Raw genomic sequence first — 23,518 nt, 5'->3', positions numbered from 1 at the left:
ACGGCAGCCACAGGACAGCGGCACCAGTGCGCTCACCTCACACCAGCTATTGGAGGAGTGGAGAGACAGTGATAGAGCCAATTCAGTCGATAGGGATGATTGGAAGGCCAGGATTGTAAGAGCCGACTGAGGGACTTTGGCCAGGACACCGGGGTTTATACCCCTACTCTTTACGAGAAGTGCCATGGGATTTTTAATGACCACAGAGAGCCAGGACCTCGGTTCAATGTCTCATCCGAAAGACGCGCTTTGCGCTTTGCGCTTTGTGCTTTGTGCTTTGTGCTTACCCTCTCCTGGTGCTCCCCTGGCGACCAGCAATCATTTTCTCAGAGGATAACAAGGGTACAAACCACTGCTGTAGCTCTGACGCAAGTTTATGGAGAAAAGTAAAATGCCAGGCAGTGTTGGATGTGCTGTGTTTGTCTGAGGCAATTAGTCTATCGCTATTACTGAAATGTGTATATTCTATACGAAGTGTGAAGCAGATTGGTTAGTTCTACCTGCATGAATCACAGTGCGCTCATGGCATTCGGAAAAGTTCAGATAATTTTAACCTGGTCTGGCTGAAAAAAAAGCGAACGCGTCACGTGCACGGCTTAAACAACATATGCTCGTTGCTCACATAAGCTTCACTGGAAATTATAAACTTACACACTAAGCTTATTTTGTCATTGCTTCCAAGGCGCGCACTCAGTAGCAAAATTTTAATAAAACCATAGCAAACCGTACTGAAACTTCATACAAAATCTTTTTATTTTTTTAATTTTATTATTATTTTTTTAATTAATTTTGACAAAGGTGTTTGGTCTATAAATATCTTTACTGATTTTATCGCCAAGCCCTACTTACTACCATACTAAACTTAATCAAAATCCAAATTTTATATTGCATTGTTTTTATTTCAGGGGGATATAGGGCTGCACGATATTGGAAAAATCTGACATTGTGATGTTTTGTTTATCTGCGATAAATATTGTGATATGAATACAGTTTTACCACATGGGTTGAAGAGCTCTATTTAAAAACAATGCAATTATTTAGGACAATTGGGGTGATTTTCTAAGGCTATGAATCATGTATTAAAGTATGTTAAACAAATTGGGAGCCAAAAAAATTAAAATAGAGCAACAAAAACTAAAAATGAGCAGTTCTTTATGATCACCTTTTGTGGATCATTCATTTTTCAATCTGTTGTCATATATAACTACATTGCAAAAAAGGTTTTCTTCTTGTTTCCAGTCCAGATATCTAAACAATCTTTAATCAAGACTAATGACATGAGGAAATGAAGTGATGCTTAAAACTTCTGTTTGAGATTATATCTCATTAAGATTATTTTTCTCACCTCATTGGCAAATAATGTAGCTTGTTTTAAGCAAACAATCACTTAATTTTGAGGTGTGTTTTTTTTTTTTTTTCAGAAGACAAGACATCATTTCTTATGCTATTTTATGTGTCTAGTATGTGTCTTGATTTAAGATTTTTTTTAGGTATTTGGATTAAAAACAGGAAAAAACTACTAAGTTATTTATTTTATTTTATTTCTATTATTATAACAGCTCAGGGACGTTCAAGGACAACATATTTGTGCACTTTCTAAAGATTTTAGTTATGTTTTTGAATAAGGGGGTGGAAAAGAATGCTTTCTTTTTTTTCAATTCATCGATTACTTAAAAAAATAATCAACAGATTAATCAATTATGAAAATAATTGTTAGTTACAGCCCTAATTTTGAGAAACATTTCAAATATTTTGGAGCAGTAAAGATGTGAGGCTGACTTTTGCTGTCTTTTTTTAAAAACACAGATTTCTTCACAATTAAAAACAGCATTTTTGGATATCTTTTCTGCTGGAGTTATAATCTTTTCTGCTAATAATAATAATGTAAATTAATGTACAAAAATGTAAATAAAAAGTACCATACAGGTAACATACCTTAAGAATGCTATAGCAAACCTTGACTTTTCCAAACTGCCTTGAAATACAGGTTATCATCCCATGACTAGCAAGTGATGCTGTTGTTGTGTTGTTAATCTAAAATAGTCCCCACAGGGGTTGCAGTTCAATTTTGTTTTTATTTACATGTTGTTGGTTTTAATGTAACCATTGACTGCTATGTTTATCTTTTGTTAGTTGATTAGTTAATGGATAAAATATGGTAATTCTAAATGACAAATTCTGAGTCACTAATTCTAATTGGTTTGTCATGCAACAATATGATTTGTAGATCCTTAATAGTGTGTGATTTTACTTTTTATTATTATTTTCCCCCACTTTGTCATTGGCATGCAAAAATAATTTGTCGGTTACAAAAAAATAAAAATAAAAATAACCTAATGATTTGCAGCATATGTCATTTTCATAGCACAAACCATGCGGGATATGTAGCGCAGGGTTGTTTTTAAGGATTAGGGGGCTGTAATCTAAAAACACTAAATGCTTTATTCTGACACGAGGTGAGGATGAGGCCAGCAAGCACAATGGAAAGCTGAAGTCTGTCGTGAATAGGAGGAAGTGTTGCACAAGAGGAAGTGGCCAGAGCACCTCCCAGCGTTCTACCACCAGAGCAGATTAACCGCTACAGGCATTAAATGAAGAGGGGGGCAAAGTCATCTTGAAATTGAAGAAATTGATGATCAGACATCTAGCAGACCTACATAAGCACATCTACCGAGCCTATCTGCAGAGGTCTGTTTGATGAGGGGTTGATGTATTGCATCCGTTTAACCACAGCTGCATGCAGTAGTTGTCTTGAGGACTTTGACACAAGATGCTTTCTTTTTTTTCTTTGTGGTAAAGGACAATTGATTCTTCAGATTAGTCTGCAGTGGTATAAAAGGCCCACATTAATTTGAAAGGCATTTGAAGCAAGTATAAATTAAGGAAGTGAGCGATTTGTCTGTGAGAATTCAATAGCCTGAAGGTTTAAGTCTTGTTAGAGCTAATTCTAGGCTTTACACCGTGAAATTATGAAGAACAAGATGGTAAAAGACTCATTTTAGAGGAATTGAAATGGGGAAATGCTAAAAGCACATGCGGTCAATGATATCACAGGGCTATTTTTTGCTTATTTTTAGCAGCGATAATAAAAGCTGCTTTTTCTGTTGTCTGTTTGCAGACTGTTTCTGTTGGACTGCGACCTTGGAGAGTGCCTGGGTAGGCCTCCCTTCTGTCATCTCCTCTGCTTTTCTGTTGGTAAGCATACCTACACACACAGTCTCATCTCTATTACAATTACTGACTGTCTGTTTGTCTGTCAAGCATTGCGAGTTTTCCCAAATGAGTAACTCTTTACTTAAAGGGGTTGTTCTTTGTGTCAGGAAAACTTTATAGTCATGACAAGACACATTAAACTTTAAACACTTAACACTTTAAACTTTCTTGAAATGCCTTTAAATCACATTTAAATTATATGGTTTCATTCTGTTATTGGTATTCTTTGCTGGTACTCTACAAATCTCATGTATTCTCAACTGATGTGTTGATCATCTATAATCTCATATATATATATAGATATACATATATACATACATACATATACGTACATATATTTATATATACAAAAAAAAAGAACAAGCTGCTACCAAACTTACAGCTGCAGTCAAGAAAGTTTCAGACTGCTTATGTCGTTCGTGTCTTAATGAACAGTAGAGCTGGGCGATATGGCAAAAAAAATGTTCACGATAATTTTTTTCATATCAGTTGATATCAATATTTATCTCGATAAATGTAAAATCTTTATATCTATTAAATATATAAGATTTTCAGCATGCCAATGGCTTTGTGCAGCTGATTTAAAACATTTAGTGAAATGTTTTAGCTGTCTGACAATGTAAATAATTAAATAATAAACAAAAGAACAATCTTTATTCAGCATTTACTGTTCAAGTTTTCAACAACCAACGACATTACCTACAAGTTATTGAATATTATTGTTCAACATCAGAAAAAAACCCCGGTTTGGAACAATGTGAGTTAATAGTCAGTTAATACTAAATTTCAGTTTTGGACGAACTCTCCTTTTAATGGTGAGTATGGTGAATTTAGGGTGAAATATACTTTAATGTATTTATCTATTAATTGTTGATAACACTTTTATCGATAGACTTTATCGATGACTGATTAAGCATGGACATGTAAAGGTTTAGTTATACTTTGCGCTGAGACGCATCCACGCATTACATCATCAAGCGTGTGCAGTTTACCTATGCTGTCACCCTCTTGACATCCCATATTGCGAATGTATATATTTATTTAGTTCGTGTCCGCCTTAAACAACTGCGGGTGAATGATGCCTCGCTCCGTGGAAAAAAAGGATTTAATTAATGATCCACTGCTGTTTTAAACGTCTGTCATATATTTGCTGCATTTTTAATATGTCATTTTTTTAAAGATTATGTCTTGAGCATCTGATATTTCCTCTGTGATTATGTCCTTTAAATATATAGCCTAAAGGCTGGTTCTTTTACCGTTGATGAGAGACAATAGTAGTATTACAGATTTCAAAACAAGTATTTTAATATTAAAAAGAAAACATAAGCTTGACATCAAAAGATCTTATTATTGTCTTAACAAATACATGATGCAGCCAGTAGTTTACAGCAAGCATCAAGTGTTCATTGAGATGTGTTTGAGATTGTGTCCTCTGTCATGTCTTAAGTCTGTCTTTTCGAGAGGGGGGGGGGGTTTCTCGTAAGGCACGGCTTTCGAAAAGGATGACATGAGATTCTGCTGGGTAGCTGCATTGGTTTACTAACACTTGTTTAGGTCTGTAATTTCTTAGCATCTTCATAAGGGTGGTCTTGTTTTACATGGTGAAACAGGTCGTGGTGTTGCCTGCTTTTGATGACACGATTTGTCTGCTCAGTTTGCGGTGCACGTTGCTCTGTTTTGTGTCGGATAGCGAAAAACTAAGTGGCTCATGAAGTCTAGTGACGTTTCTTGTCAACAGTGTCTGTGATTCTGATCTTTTTAACCTTATTTCTTTCTTACTCATATAAGTGCAACTAACACTGTATGGCTGTAAACTTGTACGACATACGGCATCTGGAAGGGGCAGGTTGCAAAATGCTTGCGCAACGTTACGCATAGTGCGAAAATATTATCGAGCAATTATCGAACTGTCATTATCGTTTTATCAAAAAATTTTATATCGTGATAATTATCGACATCGAATTATCGCCCAGCCCTAATGTACAGTAAGTAAAACTGTGGGAATGTTTTTTCAGTTTAGAAAAATGAGGAGCATTGATGGAGAAGTAGTCAATATTGCTGATCATTTATGTTATTTTGGTATAATTATTGACTTTAAATTCTAAAAAAACACGTTTCCAAAAGTGCTAGAGCAAGCCTGAGTATTTATAGAATCATCAGGCATCAGTTACCTATGGCTGCTGCCAAACCTTTTATGAACACAATGTTTTTTCCTCATTTATCTTATTACTACAAGCAGGTCCCACGCGAAGATTACAACATTAAAACCATTGTATATTATCTATGAATAAACTGTAAACAATGTCACTAAAAATCCAAGCAGTTATCATCACTGTAACTGTATTGCACAACATAAATTACTAAGATTCAACAATTTCCTATTTTTTGCTGATGTGTGTTTAATGTACTAAAAATTTAATGATCTTACACCACCACCACTCTTCAAACAATGTGTAATAGTCTGCAAGGATAATATAAGACAGTCTAGGTCATCTGTTAGAGGAGGTGATTGTCAGTTAAAGGCAAGACAACTGCTTTTTGCCAAAAAACAAAAACAAATCCCAACTTAACTTTGCATTTACTATGTTATGACTATTGCAGACACATGTTGCGATATGGATGCTGAAATGATATATTGTACAGCCCTGGTTATAAATGTGAATGAAATGCTATGCATGCTTATGACTACTGTCATAAGTGCCACTTGCTTAGTTAAGACATTTCACATGCAAAGATGACATTGTTTGTTATGACAACTTGACATAAACAAATACATCACAACTTGTTTTTGTCTTTATCATGATTACTTGACAACTTGTCATAAATCTGTCATAAACATGATTGTCTTAAGGCAATCTGTCATTAAAATGTCTCATTAAAAGTGTCTTTACTCTGTCTAATCAGTTTTAAGAGTGTTAATATTTAATGACCAGCTTCTACCATTGTAGTTAAGGTTAAAATAATTACATCAATGATGCCTTGATACAATTCATGACATTTATAATGGCTTCATGACAATCATGCTCATGTCAGATTTATGACAAGATTTGTCCTGGGGCTTGTTTGAGTAAGGAGGTTCAACCAACTCGGAGTTTTAACTTGAACTCTGAGTTGATTTACCAAGTTATAAAAAACTCAGAGTTTTCGGTTTCAGAATAGCGGATCTGAGTTGGGTCAATCAACTTTGAGTAGACCAACTCAGAGGTAAGCGCACACACCTTGACTATAAAAGGCATTATCAATAAAGCGCAGATATTACTAGTGACCATGGCAACATCTTAAAAAAAAGAGATGGGCATTTCTTTCTCCAGCTGAACTTGGTGTGCTCATGCAAAGTTATAGCAAATATGACCATATATTTTAAAAAGAAACACCACTGCATCAGTACAACAAAGGCAGTTAGCGTGGGAAAACAGCTCAAGTTAATGCAACATTGTACATTTAAAGCATTTAAATATTTAGGTATGATAAAATAAGTAATGTTATGTGTGATGTTTATAAAATTTTTTACACACGTTCCCACTTTTACACACATTTGATCTGTTTTAATAGATTTAAAAGTGCAATTGTGTGTCTGCCTTTTTTATTGATCAAGTGATTGAGGTTGAAATGAAATGACAAGTAATTGAGATTGATATGACATGTCCCTGTCGAAAGTCTTTGAATTTAAGCTAATTATTTATTAAAAAGGACAAGCCATTCTGGTACGTGACTTTGTTCTTTGTGTGACTGAAATCTAGGCAATAGCTATGTTTCCATCCAAATATATTAATTAAATGTATGTGCAAAAACTGGATTATTGCATAAAAGACGTGCAAATAAAGCAGCGTTTCCATCCAATGAGTCAAAGAGAGCATGATCACGACTTTTTGGTTATATGGGCGTTAAATATCAACGGTAAAAACAGATTTAATGCGGTAGAAGAAGCTGCGTCAATCTTTTCTTTACTTAATAAATGTACTTGCACCTCAGAAGACAATGCTGCCACACAATGAACACATGGTGGCATTTGAAGCCATGAGATGTGTAGAAAAGACCCTCTTGACATGTTCCAGACGTTTTGGAGATCATTAATAATATAATAACATTAATGCTGAAATAGTTAAGGTGTTTTAGAATGAATGACCAAAACAACATTTAAGATGTGCTACAGTGTGCTCAGCCTGCTGGTTTGTCCATTCACACAGATTTTAAACATCATATGATCTCTTATAACAAACCTTTTTTTTAATGCACATACTTGAATTTGTTCAGTAAAAGTGTTTCCATTATAGCTTTTCTTATCGAATAAAAGTTTATACTACTCAGTTATGCACGTGTTTCTTATGCGCATTTTCAAAATTTTTGTGCATCATGACGTTTTTATGCGCATATCCAAAATGCGCAATAAAATAGGTGGGTGGAAACGTAAGGCTAAAGTAAGAAGTACCGCTTTGTCTTTAAAAAAGGGGAGGAGACCAACAGAAACTCCGAGTTTAGAGAATAAAACCTGCTCCTGACCAGGTTAGGTTCACAGTGTGAGTTACCAAAGTAACTGACTCTGAGTTAGTAACCTCTCTTTCAGAAACAGACTTGACTTACCCTGCTTTCTAGAGTTTAACAAACCTGCCATTTTGAAACGGAAAACCCAGAGTTTCTCTCATTTCAGGGTTAAAATACTCTGAGTTTTCACTTAACCTCCTTTCTGAAATGGGCCCCTGGTGTCCATGACATGTTGTCTTCATGTCATATTGTCATGGTATTGACAAAAACAGGTTGTGATGTATTTAATCAAGTGTGTAATAATCAAGGGGAGCTAATAATTCTGACTTCAATTGTATATAGCAGAGAAAAAAATATTGCAATGTCTATTTTTTTCCAATATTGCTTAGCCCTAGTTTAAAGTATTTCATGACGCAAGAAAAACTTGCTGACCCCAAACTTTTAAATGGTACAGTAAATATACAAGAACTGTGCCAAATAAATCACCCAAGAAATTTTACATTTTTCAAAATGCATTACTATTTTCTCTTGAATCAATTCTCAGCTCAGTTTTTACCAACAGATGGCACTTTACAATCAGCCATACTTCAATTTCTTACAAAAACAAATTGAACCGGAATGAATAATTGATAAAGTTAGGAAAGGATTATGTGAATTCCACAAGTTCATAATGATGTGTTTACATAAATCATGGGACATAAAAACCATTTTGCATGGCCCAAATACCAAGTGTTTTAGCATTTGAGTGTATGGTTAAAAATTAACCCAGAGTGCAACCTGCTTTTGAAAATGCAGGGATTCAAAAGAGAATATTAATGCATTTTAAAAACTCAGTGTAAATTCATTGAAAATTCTACACACAACTATAAAGTATACTTGGCATAACATTTAAATTGCACCACTAAAATATTATTTTATATTTAAAAAATAAATATTTTTAAACCATGCTAAATCAGTTAATTTGGGAAAATGAAATACAATAGCTCCCAGGTGCAAAATACAAAGACAGTAAGAGAAAGTGTAGATCAGATTGCATGTAAAAATGAAATTGATAGACTCAGAGATATGATCTGCCCGAAGCATGAAAAAAAAAAAAAAAAAACATGTCACCTCTCCTGGAAGCTCAAAACGTCCACCTGAATATTCACTGTAGCTCCCTGATGTCTGCAAAATTAGTCTTTGTACCACAGTATGTACTCCCCCAAATGAGTTTATGCGGGGTGGGATGTCTACTAAGGTATTTACATGCGCACACAAATATTCTGATTTCTACAGATTTGTTTGCATGTTTGTCACGCTTTAATGTTTCAGATCATCAATAAAATATTAGTCAAAGATAACACAAGTAAACACATCATGCAGTTTTTTTTTATTTTTTTATTATGAAAACAAAACTACATAGGCCTGTGTGGTTAAGTGCTTTCCCCCTAAACCTAATAACTGGTTAGCACTCTTAGCAGCAACAACTGCAATTAAGCATGTTTGTTAACTTGAAATGAGCACTGTGGAGGAATTTTGGCTCATCTTTGCAGAATTGTTGTAATTAAAATTTTTTTAAGGTCATGCAACAGCATCTCAACTGGATTCAGGTTAGGACTATGACTAGGCGACTCCAAGGTCTTTATTTAGGTTTTCTTCAGGCATACAAAAGTTGACTTGCTGGTGTGCTTGGATCATTGTCCTGCTGCAGAACCCAAGTTTGCTTCAGCCTGAAGCTTGCAGTTCTCTGGATGTTGTTTTGGGGTCTTTTGTGACCTCTTGCAGGAGATGTCATTGTGCTTTTGGGGTAGTTTTGGTCAGCTGGCCATTCATTGGAAGGTTTTTCACTGTTGAATGTTTTTTTCCATTTGCAGATAATGATTCTCACTGTTTTTCGATACAGTGCCAAAGCTTTAGAAATGACCTTGTAACCTTTTTCCAGACTGGTAGATCTCAAGTTTTTTCTTTCTCATTTGTTTCTGAATTTTTTTCTAGCTTTTGAGGATTTTTAGTTTACTTCATTTTGTCAGGCAGGTCTTATTTAAAGGTTATTTAAAGCTTATTTGAATGCCTTGACTACTTTTTTTGTTTTTTTGTTTTGTTGAGATCTGTCTGTTGAGCATCAAAATCAGTGAATCAACTTAACATGACTCAACATGACAGCATGTGCTTTCCAATAACAGATCTGCCAAGCTGGAGATCACGCATGACACGCAATATTTAGCCGTTTATGAAGGGTTGTAGGTGTTTCTATGGTGTATTCCTTTGTTGCATGGCTTTCCTGCGATGTTGACATGGCTAGACTCTTCCCGTGGGCTTGCCATTATCTACCGATACAGCCAAGCTATATATGTTTTGCAAGCTTCTTTATTGGGTGGGCTACGAGAATTGCAGAATGGTGAACTTCATCATTTATCAGTCATTAGTCATTTATCAGTTTGTGATCATTCTGGCTCATTACCCATCCGCGCTGCAATGTTTCTATGTTTAAAATCTTTCAGATTACTGGCAGGGGCTGATGGTTAGAATAGATTAAGTAACCTGCATGTTCTTGTGTCACGTCATCATCAACAGCCGAAGTTCAGTTCAAAAACTCAAGAAAGCAAGAACAAAGGATGCGTGAAAGTTCCCAGATGTGTCCTTGATATCGAGCAACGAACTCGCTCGAGAAGTCCCAGAAGTCATTACAATGGATTAAAGGAGGTGATGAGCAAAGCATTTTATATAGATTGATTATTAAAGTTCAGAAATATAACTTATTTATCTCCGGAGTTTCCTGAAATGAGATGGTGAAAGTGAAATCTTAATAGAGGCATAAACACTATACTTGCCGAAATTTGTAATGAAATCTGTTTTATTTGTATTGTGCAAAGTGTATACAGTCAAAACCGGAAGTTTACATACACTCTAAAAAAAGAAACAGAACTATCTTTAAAAAACAATGTCTGATGGTAAATTATACCAAAGGTTTATTATTTTAGGTCCTTTAGGATTACCTAAATGATTTACATTTGCTAAATGCCAGAATAATGAGAGAATTCTTTTGAGAACTTGTTATTACTTTCTAGACAGTCAAAAGTTTACATACATTACTTTCCTATTTTTTTTTTTACATTTGCATTTAAACTGTATAACTTTGGTCAAATGTTTTGGGTATCCTGACAGAATTGGGGTAAGTGAATCAGATTTGTAGGCTGTCTTGCACACTCAATCTTTTTCAACTCTGCCCACAAATTTTCGATAGGATTAAGAGCAGGACTTTGTGATGGCCACTCTAAAACATTCACTCTGTTGTCCTTAAAGCACATTTTAACAAATTTGGCAGTATGCTTAGAGTCATGGTCTGTTTGAAAGACCCATTTGTGGCAAAGTTTTAATTTCCTGGCTGATGTCCTGAGATGTTGCTTCAGTATTTCTACATAATGTTCTTTCTTCATGATGCCATCTAGGCTGTGAAGTGGACCAGTCCCTCCTGCAACAAAACATCTCATTAAAATGATGCTGCCGCCCCCATACTTCACTGTTGGAATTGTCCTCCAAATGTAACACTGGTCATTATGGACAAACAGTTTAATCTTAGTTCCATCAGACCACATGACATGTCTCAAAAAATATTCTTTTCCCAGTGTAATTTTAGCAAATTGTAATCTGGCTTTTTGTTGATTCTGGTTTGTTGATTTTCCCATGTTGTCACAAATGGAAGCAGCATGTTTGAGGTTTTCCTTAAATATAATTCTACATTTGGGCCTCCAATCAACTCAAATTTTGTCAATTAGCCAATCAGAAACTTCCAAAATCTTGAAGCCATCATTTGAGCTTTGTCAGAGACAATATTGTATGTACACTTGAATTTCAAGAAACTTCATTACAATTTCTCAACAAATATATCTCATTATTCTGCTATTAAGCATAAGAGAAACACATTTGATAATCCTAACTCACCTAAAAGAGAAAAAGTTTAAACACATTAACATATGACTTTTTTAATGGTTATGTGCTTTGTTTTACAGTGTATGTAAACTTCTGGTTTCAACTGTTTGTATAGTTTTTGTGTGTGTTATATTGAAAAGGGAAAAAACAATAAATCACTGTATGAATGCTGTTATGTTTAAATAGTTTATACCATTTTAAAACACATAAAGGTCATGTGACCATCAGGAAGAATGCAGAATCTCATTTCTCACAGGATTCATTCTATGTTCTCGTGACCTCCCAAGTTCGTTCTTCTGAGGTGACTTGGCAAGAATGGTCTTCACAAGACAATTGAGAAACAGCCATTGACTTTGGGACAAGGAAAAGGAGCTGCTAAAATGCTAACTCACTTTCCAGTTTTTGCATACAAATAGACGTCATAGTTCTTCCACTCTATTCCAAATGTATCCCAGGCTTTCTTCACTTCGGAATATCTCCGTAGTACTGTTATCCAGAAACTATGTCCTCTCTCCTGCATTCTCCTGATATCTTAGCAATTGGTCTCTTTTGCCAGCACGTCGTTCTGGGTGTCCTGGTGAGCTTTAGTTCTCGTATGATTCTGCTGGATGAGGGTGTGGGATGTTCTTAGTTTGCTGTTTTCTGGTATGTAGAGTCTTCCTGCCCTTATGGTTGTTGATGTGTTGCAGGTGCAAAGCAGACTTGTGTTTATCATCTGTCTTAGCAATTATGATTGGCTTGAACATTGAGATAAGCTTTGGATTCCTTCTATTAGCCTTGGACACAAATGTTAACCATTATATTTGTTTAGCTTTCATTTGATTTGGAGAGTTTTCGCGCTTGGTCATCTTACATAGCCTGACATAAGAACGTGAAGCTGTTTTGTTTTTCTCAATCTGTTTCTCAGAGTTGTTTCAATAAAAGGGACAAAATGTCTTGCGTTGCACTTTTTTTTTACCAATAGAGATGTGAGCCCAGATTGTGTAACTTGGCCTAAGCGGAAGTAAACAGCATTGTGGGATATAAAGAAAGCTTGAGTAATGCAGCTTCCTGTTCCTCTAGGATGGCGGCTTATGTAATCAAAGTGTCAGAGTTTACGGAAGGTGGCCCCATTTTTATGCATGACAAAGGGGAGTGTAAAACTGGCCAACTAGCTGTTTTGTGGTTTCTTTAGGAGTGTGGAGCGCTTACTGAATGCGGGTTGTCTTCTATAATGTTAGCAAGAATGTTTAGAAATGATACATTGTTGTTTGATTAAAAGGTCATTATTAGTGTATTTTTCTACCTAAAGCTTATATATATATATATATATATATATATATATATATATATATATATATATATATATATATATATATATATATATATATATATACACACACACACACACACAGTTGAAGTCCACCTGAATTATTCGACGGCTTTTTTATTTTTTCCCCAATTTCTATTTAATTGTGAGAGCAGATTCCTTTAACACATTTCTAAACATAATAGTTTTATAACTCATTTGTAATAATTGATTTATTTTATCTTTGTCATGATGACAGTAAATATTATTTTAGTAGATATTTTTCAAGACACTTCTATACAGCTTAAAGGGACATTTAAAGGCTTAACTAGGTTTAAAAGGGTAACTAGGTGAGTTAGGGTAATTAGGCAAGTTATTGTATAACGATGGTTTGTTCTGTAGACTATCAAGAAAAAAAAATAGCTTAAAAGGACTAATAAATTAGTCCCTGAAATGGTGTTTAAAAAAATTAAAACTGCTTTTATTCTAGCCGAAATAAAACAAATAAGAATTTCTCCAGAAGAAAAAAATATTATCAGACATACTGTGAAAATTCCCTTGCTCTGTTAAACATCATTTGGGAAATATTTAAAAAAGAAGAAAAAAATTTGAAAGGGGCTAATATACATACATTTGTAATTATTGTTGTATATGTTATTCTGTTTATTTATTTGTTTGTTTATTTGTTTGTTTGTTTTTAATTGTTATTATATATGTTATTTTATTTATATTGTTGTAATTAATATTGTTTATTTTATTTATTTATTTGTAAATATGATTGTTTATTATTAGAATTTTTTAGTAATTGTTATTGTTTGTTATTTATTTATTAATTGGTGATTCATATTGTTTGTTTAATTTATATTGTTGTAATTATTATTGTTTATGTTATTTATGTATTTATTTATTTGTAATTATTATTGTTTGTTATTTCTTTTATTTTTTTGTAATTATTATTGTTTATGTTATTGTGTTCATATTTTTGTAATTATTATTGTTTGTTATTTTATTTATATTTTTTATTTTTTGTTTGATCATTTTTTCATTTAATTAGAGAAATTTTTTTAAAAGTTAGTCTCTACTTAGTCTCTACTTTTTCAGACGTCACTACAGTGAAATAAACTTATTTATTTATTTTTAATTAGTTTTATTGGTAGGTTATATGTCATGAAAGTTAAGTAATAATGAACATATACACACACTACTATAAATAAAACCAGTGCATGTTGTGTTACTTATATAATGTTCTTTTTTAGGCTTTCTGTTTTTCCTTCCATATTTATTTATTTATTTATTTATTCCGGTTTCGTGTTTCCACAAATATATTTACAAGCTACTATTGCAGGCATAACTGCTGACTTTGTAGAAAACACACCTTTTTATCTGACAGCTGTCTACAGGCACAAACGAATGCATAAATATGCACACACAATTGTTTGCTTAATTATACTAGGTCATGATGTTGTGCATTACAGGAAAAGCATTTGGATTATTCCAAATCTTGTGGCTGCAAGCCAATGAAAACGCCTTGTACTTTTGCAAGGCGAGGAAGGATTATACATGTCTAGCAGTGGAGCCTGAAGTAGTCTTTTGTCAGCTCCTCTAGATTACAGCCAATGCTGCCACTGTCTGGCAATCTTAAAAACTGCCACTGGAAGACCAGGCCACCACTTTAATAGGATTTACACATGCTTTGAGCTATTTGTTGTTAGAGTAACTATACTATTAATGCCAGATTATTTTGAGATGTCTGGAAGTATCAGTTGCTAAACTGTTACAGTTTTGTCTGACTGTGTTCTAATTAGTAAGTTATCTTATCTTTGTTATCTGAATGATAACTGGAACTGAAAACAAATCTCATCTTTGTGAAAAATCTGGCAAATAAATCTAAATTTAAAAATGTAAAGCTGGGTATCTATTCAAATTTCTTGCTTCGATTTGACTCCGATTCATATTATCATTTTAATTTTGTTCAGTGCTTGATTCTATTATCTTCATTTAATAAAGTCAATAAAGATTTCATACACTGTAAAAGAGATAAGTTGACTTTACTTTAATAAAGTGCCCTAAAATTGCCCCAACACCTCCCATTCATTCTTTCTCTCTTTACAAATCAAATCAAAGGTTCCCATGGGCCAACCTTGGCCCGCGGGCCCTACTTTGGGCATCTCTGGCCTAGAAAATGTATTGGTCAGAAAAAGCAGGACGTCAGGTTGTCTTTACTATTTTCAACAGTCAACAGAGTAGACAGAGTGTAGCAGCGCAGTGATTGCCCTGCAACAGGTCTCCAGGTATCGATTCTGTCGATGGTTAATGCAGTTTTTATAGTTTTTACAGCGCTGGGATTGGTTGCTAAATTGTTCAACAGTCCAGCATATGTGTGTATACAGGATTCATTTTAATTCCAGTTCCCCCGCCATGTATTTAAAATATGACAGTTTATTTTACAAAAGTATTTTCAATGGAATTTCTGCGCTAGCCTGTTTCTACTGATGGCGCTAGTGGTCACAATGGCCTTTCATCTAGTTTTATGCTTGAACAACTAAATGTACAGTATGTGACACTTTAATATGAGCATTAATGCTGTGCCTTGTACCGCCGCCGCTACTCTAAAGGAGTAAGAATGTTTTTTAGGTATGCAGTTTGCGACTATGCCGCCAGGGTGCACAAATGGACTGGATGCGAACATAAAAAAAAACATATATAGTATCTGTAAATACTCTGCTACAAAGATAAACAATGAAACAAAGCATTATAATTCCTGCATTTTTCATTAAAAACTTAACACACTTTATTATCATTGTAAACTTGTTAAGTGCAATGAGGATTCATTTTGGAAAGTAGAATTGAAGAAGTAAAAGACAGCTCAAATGAAAGTACAAACATAAATACTTGTAAGTAGGCCTAAATAAATAAATATGCTTAAGTCTATTTAGCTGACTGTATTGTAATTACATGACAGCATCACTGCTGTAAAAACAACCTTATGAAATTGAAAAAGTCACATTAAGCTTTCACCAGAAGTTTATCGTTGGCTTTAAAACTATAGCTGTGCACAGGGGCGTCGCTAGACCCCATTTACTGGGGCACGTGTCCCAGTAAAAATTGCCAGTGCAGCAGTAAATGCATTGAAACAATTTACTTTATATGCAAGTGTATTTATTAAGAGGTGTTCCCAAAATAAAGACGTTATTCTCTATGTGCAACCAAACCAACGCTGACGAAAGCAGCGTGAACATGCATGGTGAAAAAATAGCCGCGCCGCTCATGTGTTGTGAATCCATTTTAACAATATTTTTGCAGGGGTGTCGCATGCAGTGAGTTTTGCAGGTCGACAAAACAAAGTTTAAATAATATGATGGTGATCTTATTTAGACAATGGCTCCTGATAGATTTTTTTGTATGTAGCAAAAAGAGGGATGATGAGTCAGGAAGGTAAGACTTATTAAACTTAATTCTCTGCCATGTGTCGGGTCTAAGACAACAGATAAATCTATAAAACATCTTTTTTTTGTATTTTATCGAATTGTCTATAGAATTTCATTGTAATAAAATTAATATCCATGCTGAAGATTTAAATTAAATTATCTTAGCATCACTCCAGTTTTGTCTTTCGATTGCTTTACAGTTGCATTCAGGATCATTTGTTATTTATATAGAATTATTTATTTAAATAATAATTGTATAATAACAATAATACTGTATTTATTTATTGACATTTAAAGCTTTAACTAGGTTAATAAGGTTAACTAGGCAGGTTAGGGTAACTAGGCAAGTTATTGTATAACGATGGTTTGTTCTATAGACTATCGGGAATATATCGGAAAAATATAGCTTAAAGGGGCTAATAATTTTGTCCTTAAAATGGCTTAAAAAATTAAAAACTGCTTTTATTCTAGCCAAAATAAAACAAATAAGACTTTTTCTAGAAGAAAAAATATGATCAAACATACTGTAAATATTTCCTTGCATTGTTAAACATAATTTGGGAAATATTTAAAAAAGAAAAACATTTTCAAGGGGGGGGGGGTAATAATTCTGACTTCAACTATATATATATATATATATATATATATATATATATATATATATATATATATATATATATATATATATATATATATATATATATATATATATATATATATATATATTTTTTTTTTTTTTTTTTTTTTTTTTTTTGGGAGTGGGAACTGTGTCCTAGTAGAGCTTTATATCTAGCAACGCCCCTGGCTGTGCATAGAGCCCATTTCAAATTTTGTACAGCATGTGGCATCTTTGTTTTGTTTCATAACAAAGCTATTTATTATTTATTTATTAAGGGGTGGGAGTAACAGTTTTTGTGTTTTTCTTTCTTTTCTTCTTGTTTTTCTTTCTTTTGTGTTTTCTTTTGGTCCTGGGGATTGCATTCTGACTGGACTAAATCAGATCTAAAATACAGTTTTATTAGAGGTTTTTGACTTTAGATCTTTAGTTGTCATGTCAAATGAGTGACAGAAACAAAAAAAGAAAAAATAAAAAAAAAAAACCTTCATGGCACCTCTGAATGGATGCATCACCATGGTGTTGTTGTTGAACAAAACATTTGAGTAATTGTATAAGTGCTTTTTTCCATTGACCTTTGGTTTTAACTGCTTTATTTCATGATATAAAGTGATGTTAGAAAGCAGACACATCCACTGCTTAGATATCTGAGAGGTCTTTTAAGAATGAGAAGTATAATGTGTTTGTGAGTCAGTCATTGGCCGCTGTCAGAGACATGTTGATGCAGCTGAAGGGAGGGGATGGATTAATTCAGTATTCGTTGAGTTTAATGACCTTGCTCCCCTTTTATTTACTGTGTGTCATACACAGCGCTTGCCACCCACCCATGTATACCAATGCCATTTACAGACACTGTCATTCCTCTGCTGTATGAATGTCAGGATCATTTCCCATTGACCATCTTTGTTACATTTAACAAAGCCATCGTTTACAGTGTTTAAAAACCAATATCTATTTTCCAGGCAAAGCCACTGGTGTAGAGCATTTTATTTTATTTTGAATTCAATTAAATTTATTTATTTATTTATTTTTATTTATTTTATTTCATTTTATATACTTTATATTTTGTTTTAAATTAAATAAAATTAAATTAATATTTTATCATATTTTATTTACTAATTTGATTTAATTATATATATATATATATATATATATATATATATATATATATATATATATATATATATATATTTATATATATATATATATATATATATATATATATATATATATATATATATATATATATATATATATATATATATATATATATATATATTCATTTTATACATATATTTATTTATTTATTTTTTAAGTCATTTAGTGTAGTTTAGTTTAATTTAGATTTGTTTACAAGTTTTATTTTATGTCTCAATTAGGATCTGTTTGGCTTAAAAATAGTTTACACTTTTCCATCACCAAGTCCAAGGCAACAAAAGGAAGATTTTTTTATTTATTTATTGTTTTTGTTTTGTATTGTTTGTGTTTTGTTTTTTATGTGTTTGTTGTGTTTGTATGTTTGTTTATGCATTTGCTCGTACTGGTATTTATTAATACTATTCATTTATTTGTTTGTTAATTAATTAATTAATATGCCTATTCAAATGTTTTTTAAGTCATTCTTTTATTTTCTTTCATTTCTTTCTCAACTGTTTGTCTTCTGTAGAGTCACTTGTGCAGATGCTTTCTCTGCTCTCTGGGGTTATTTTTATTTTATTTTATTATTTTCATGTAGTGTAATAAAATATAGTTTAATTTAGATCATTTTCCAACTTTTTATTTTTTATGTCTCATCATTGTTATTATGTCTCAACTCATTATTAGGGGGGGGATTAGGGGACGTGGGGGGATGCAATAATTCTGACTTCAACTGTATGTAGTTATGTATTCATGCATATACATGTATGTATGTTTATTTGTTTATACATTTATTTATTAATAACATTCATTTATTTATTTGTTTGTTTTAATTTTTTGTGCTTATTTTTGTTTTGGTCATGTAGTGTAGTTAAGTTTAATTTAGTTTTGTTTTTATTTTATGTCTCTGTTAGCATCTTTTTTTTTTTTTTTTTCAAATAATTAGTTTTTTTTAATCCAAGGCAATATTAAGTCCAAGGCAATATAACGATTTTATATTATTATTAGTATTATATTTTAGTTTTTTTTTTTCAATTATTCTAGTTGTATGTATGTATATATGCATGCATGCCTGCATGCATGTATGTGTATCTGCATGTTTGTATTTATTAATATTATTTATTTTTTGCTTATTTTTTTAAATGATGTGCTTTTATTTTATTATATTAATTTTTTTATTTTATTTTATTTTATTTTATTTTATTTTATTTTATTTTATTTTATTTTATTTTATTTTATTTTATTTTATTTTATTTTATTCCACTAAGAGTAGGGAGTGGCCCTGCCACACATACTCCTCACTGTCAGCAGAGGGTGCTCTGGGCCTAAAAATGCAGCTCAAGCTTCTTAGCGTAAATCCACCTCTTGTGAAACACACCCCCAAAAACCCCAGTCTCATTTGAGCGGTGCCCCACCCCTCAGCACTAACAGCTCCACTGACCAACACTTAATTCTGACACACTTAGGTTTAAATTATGAACTCCAAATTTCAAAGTATGAAAAAAATAATAATAAAAATGAAGTTTGATTTAATAACAGTCGGACAATGACTAAAAGACTTAAGTGCTTCAAAAAAAGGGTCAGGCATTCAATTTCATAGACATGCAAACTTCATAGCCAAGATCACCATCTTTAGACTGTGAATCCCCCAGACGGTGTTAATCGGTATTCAGTGTCTTTTTGTTCTTGTCTTGCACCAATTGACTTTCTCAGATCTTAAAGACATTTGCAGTGAAAAAAGAAGACCAAGATGTCTATAATTTTTCTGAAACAGACATGGGCATTATAAAAACTGTGACATTGAAGAGGCAATTTCAGTCCCTCAGTGTATTTATTTATTTTTTTCATCAGGTGTAAGTCAATTGAGGCTTGGCTTTATTTAAAAAAAAAAAAAAAAAAAAAAATCCTTTGAAAGATTACAATAATCTCAGCAGCTTCAGAAATGGAAGTGACGTGTGTTTGTTGATTAAACAGACTTTGAACATTTGGAACAGGGTGGCTTAAAATTCTTTCTCCCACCATTTCAGATGAGGTGCCCTGTTTTGGCTTATGATATTCGGTTGCCATGGTTTCTGGCTTTGATCATGAGAGGTACAGTGCCGCCTAAGAGGTCCTATTGTAGGAGAGATTAACCAAAAATCCTACTCCGAACCTCTCCTGTTATCACCATATACCACCACCAACTTGAGACTTATGCAAATTTTGCAAACGATAATAAGTGCGAAGTGAGCAGCAGTTTGATGTCACTATTTGTCAGAGGAGGCTGCAAACATCACTGTTGTCATTTGTGACTGTGTTGTTGCAGTAATGCTCAAACCGGCTGCACCAATAGCTAACATCCTTCAAAAGCGCTGCAGCCTCATTGGTTTATCCAGCGGTTTATTTTGATTTTGTGCTTAAACAGGGCATTAAAGCTGCTGTTTACTCCAGCCTGGCCAGCGTGGGCGGAGCTGCAAATCAAAAACAAATACACGCTTACCCCCCCCTCTCATCTGTCATCCTTCTTATTCCTGATTATTTAACGCTTCTGCTCAGCTGGGTGGGGTCAGGGAGTTCATACAAGGTTTTGGGGTGAATGAATGCTATCCGCACCCCATCATCAAGGGGTCACGGTACAATCAGAACACAACTATTTTGGCTAATGCGATGTGGCGGCACGCCCTAGGAAATTTAGGTCAAGTTAAAAGTGCAGACAAGGATGTAAGTGATGCTGCGGTAGAGCGACATTGCATGCGGCATCACATGCGTGCACAAATTGCTCATATTTGAGCCTACATTAGCAAATATCACAGGCACACTCTTGGCATTTGGAAAACGATAAGCAATAAATGTGTATTTTAAAGCTTAAATTGCATGAATTCCTAGCTAAGTCTCTGTAAATTAGATTTTAGACAGCGTTGTGATGTTAAGTGTCACTCTTCTGGCAATATTCTCCCATTAGGTTCAATTCTGCGCATACTTCACCACATACATAACTGGATTATTGCATCCACTTACTCAAATAAGCACAAACGCAAAAAAAAAAAACACACACTAATTCACTCGCTCCCCTCCCCCTCGATGCCTTAGGCAGCCGGTTAGCCACTCCATGGCTGTGCCCACGTGACGGAGGGATTGAGGGAGGGGAGAGATTGTTGTTTTTTTTTTCTTATGGCGCCAAAACGATAGCGTAGTATTGCGAAGCACGTGGACTCCCATGCTGCAGTGCTCCTTCAGAATTACAGCATGCCTTACATTCAGTCTGTGTACAGTACATACTGTATGTATTATAAATGGTACACAATCCAACATTGCACACATGCAGTTTACATCTTTCCTTGCACAAATTAAATTAATCAAAATAAAACGTATTCACCCTTTACTGAAACTCAAACAGCTTTGGAACAAGTGGAGGTTGTGTATTCTGTCAAGAACTAAACACATTTTGAGAAATGTGTGTGTGTTAATTTGAGATATGTGATTCTGTATGCAGAATGTCAGTTGTTAGTAAAAAATTCTGATTAATCAGCGTGTTTCTATTGCGCTAGTTGTGCATTTATGGCGCATTACCTCATCCCTATTCATATATTCATATGCAAGCTCTTAAGTCGGACTACTACTCCAGTGCCCTCATCCTCCCCTCCGCCTTGCCACTCGCTTTCTGATTGGCTGTCGGTGTGTTTTTGGTAGCACCAGCTTTTTTCAACTCCATGGATACAGTGGAGCGCAGGAGAACTTGCGTTCAGCCAATCAGAATGCAGTAGTGAATCGTAAGTGCCCAGCGGGCTTAGAAGAGCCCCCTCTTTGCCCCCTCCTTCTCCAGATCCCATCGTAGCTCCTCTCCTCCAGCACGCAATCTCCCAGTAGGAGGCTTCCAAAAGAAAACAACCAGGTCAGAGCCTCTTTCCGTTGGAAAAGGCTTGTACAGGGAGCTCGCCTTCACCCTTTGGGACCGCTGTGAATAAAGCTGAGAGGCAAATGCAGTGTTTCTAATACAATCTTCACTTCTGTCTGTGTGGCCCACATACCCTGTTGTTTTTGTCAGGATGTGTTTAATCTTCTTGGCTTCTCATCATTTTCTTTTTATAAAGGGATCTTTTCATACATACACTTCAAGCATGCTTGTGAGAACATTACCACAAGTTATTGACATTGTTTATTTGATCTCACATTGTTTTTTGCATCTGTTTATTTGTTTTCATGAGGAATGTGATTTCTCTCTGTAAAAATGTGGGACACTATTGGATTTTGGCAATTGCTGCCCTTGGAATGACCCCCCTAATGGTTAGAAGGAGTGCTGGGTGGGATTTGGGTTTGGTAGACATGGCAGGGGCGCATCATTGGCATCGCTTGGATTCAGGTCACATTTATCTTGAGTACATTTTGTGGAGGAGTTTGAAAATACAGTAAACCCAGTGCAAAATTATGTGAGTTTTAGAGACTAATGTGATTGGTGTTTATCCTTGTTACTATTAGAGCTGCGCAATTTATCAAAAAACTTTGACAGCACCACATCCTCTTAACTTTAATTTCTCCTTAAAAACCCAATTTCACAAGGAAATCAGTCAAATCTTGTAACGTACAGTATGTGTGTGACTTTTGCAAAATAGGATGTGGTTGATTTAATTAAATGTATTGGATTTAAACATGTTTTAAAAGCACTAAAGATAATGTGCACTTTGTTAAAGGTTAAAAAAGGTTAATTTTAATTAGGTTAATTTTAAAAAGGTTATTTTTAATTATTTTGGAAACTTTTGATCATCATTATTATCAGATATTCTACTCTTCTGTGGAATTGAGAATTGTTTCAAGAAGTATATAAACACTCATATATATTTTCACTTTAACATTTTTTTTATTTGACATTTTTCAGAAAACAAATTCACAAATTAACACCTTCCTCAGTGTGTAACTCACTCATATAAGTTTTTTTTTTTTTTGGACATATCGCGGATAAATAAGTATGCTAAATATGCTATTGATTGTATTGTAAGTTTGTTTACCACATTGACTAAAATAATCATAGTTAATCATTAGGGCTGTGCAGTAAAATCGGTATCGGTATTTATTGACCAAACACCATTGTCAATAACAATAAAAAAGTTTTGTATGAAGTTTCGGTATGAAGGCTGTAGTTTTATTAAAATGTGGCTGCTGAGCACGTGCTTGGGGTGTATTTTGTAATTTTGAATGTAAGCGCACATGGTGTGCAAGCGGCGCACACGTAACTTGCACGCATTTTCCAAACATCTGAACTTTTCCTAATGCCGCAAGGGCACTTCGGTTCATGTGAGTAGAACTAACAAATATGCTTCACAATTTGTATGGAATATACACATTTCAGTAATAACAGCAGACTAATTACCTCAGACAAACACAGCACATCCAAGCACTGCACTGCTTTTTATTCTCCATACACTTCCATTGGAACTGCAGTTTGTCTGTTTGTCATCCTCTGAGAAAACG

General features: G+C 33.9%; 1 protein-coding gene across 1 annotated transcript in view; it reads left to right on the top strand.

Moving 5' to 3' along the window:
* The window catches only part of fam49bb (family with sequence similarity 49 member Bb), a 104,338-nt gene that overhangs the window by 35,805 nt on the left and 45,015 nt on the right, over positions 1 to 23,518 (top strand). The window contains 1 exon segment of the mRNA NM_207078.1: positions 3,119 to 3,195. The gene's annotated coding sequence lies outside the window, so the exon portion shown is untranslated.

The sequence above is a fragment of the Danio rerio genome, chromosome 24, assembly GCF_049306965.1.
Source record: "Danio rerio strain Tuebingen ecotype United States chromosome 24, GRCz12tu, whole genome shotgun sequence".
NCBI lineage: Eukaryota > Metazoa > Chordata > Actinopteri > Cypriniformes > Danionidae > Danio > Danio rerio.
Note: the sequence above shows the minus strand (reverse complement) of the source record. Positions and strands in the feature narration are given on the sequence as shown.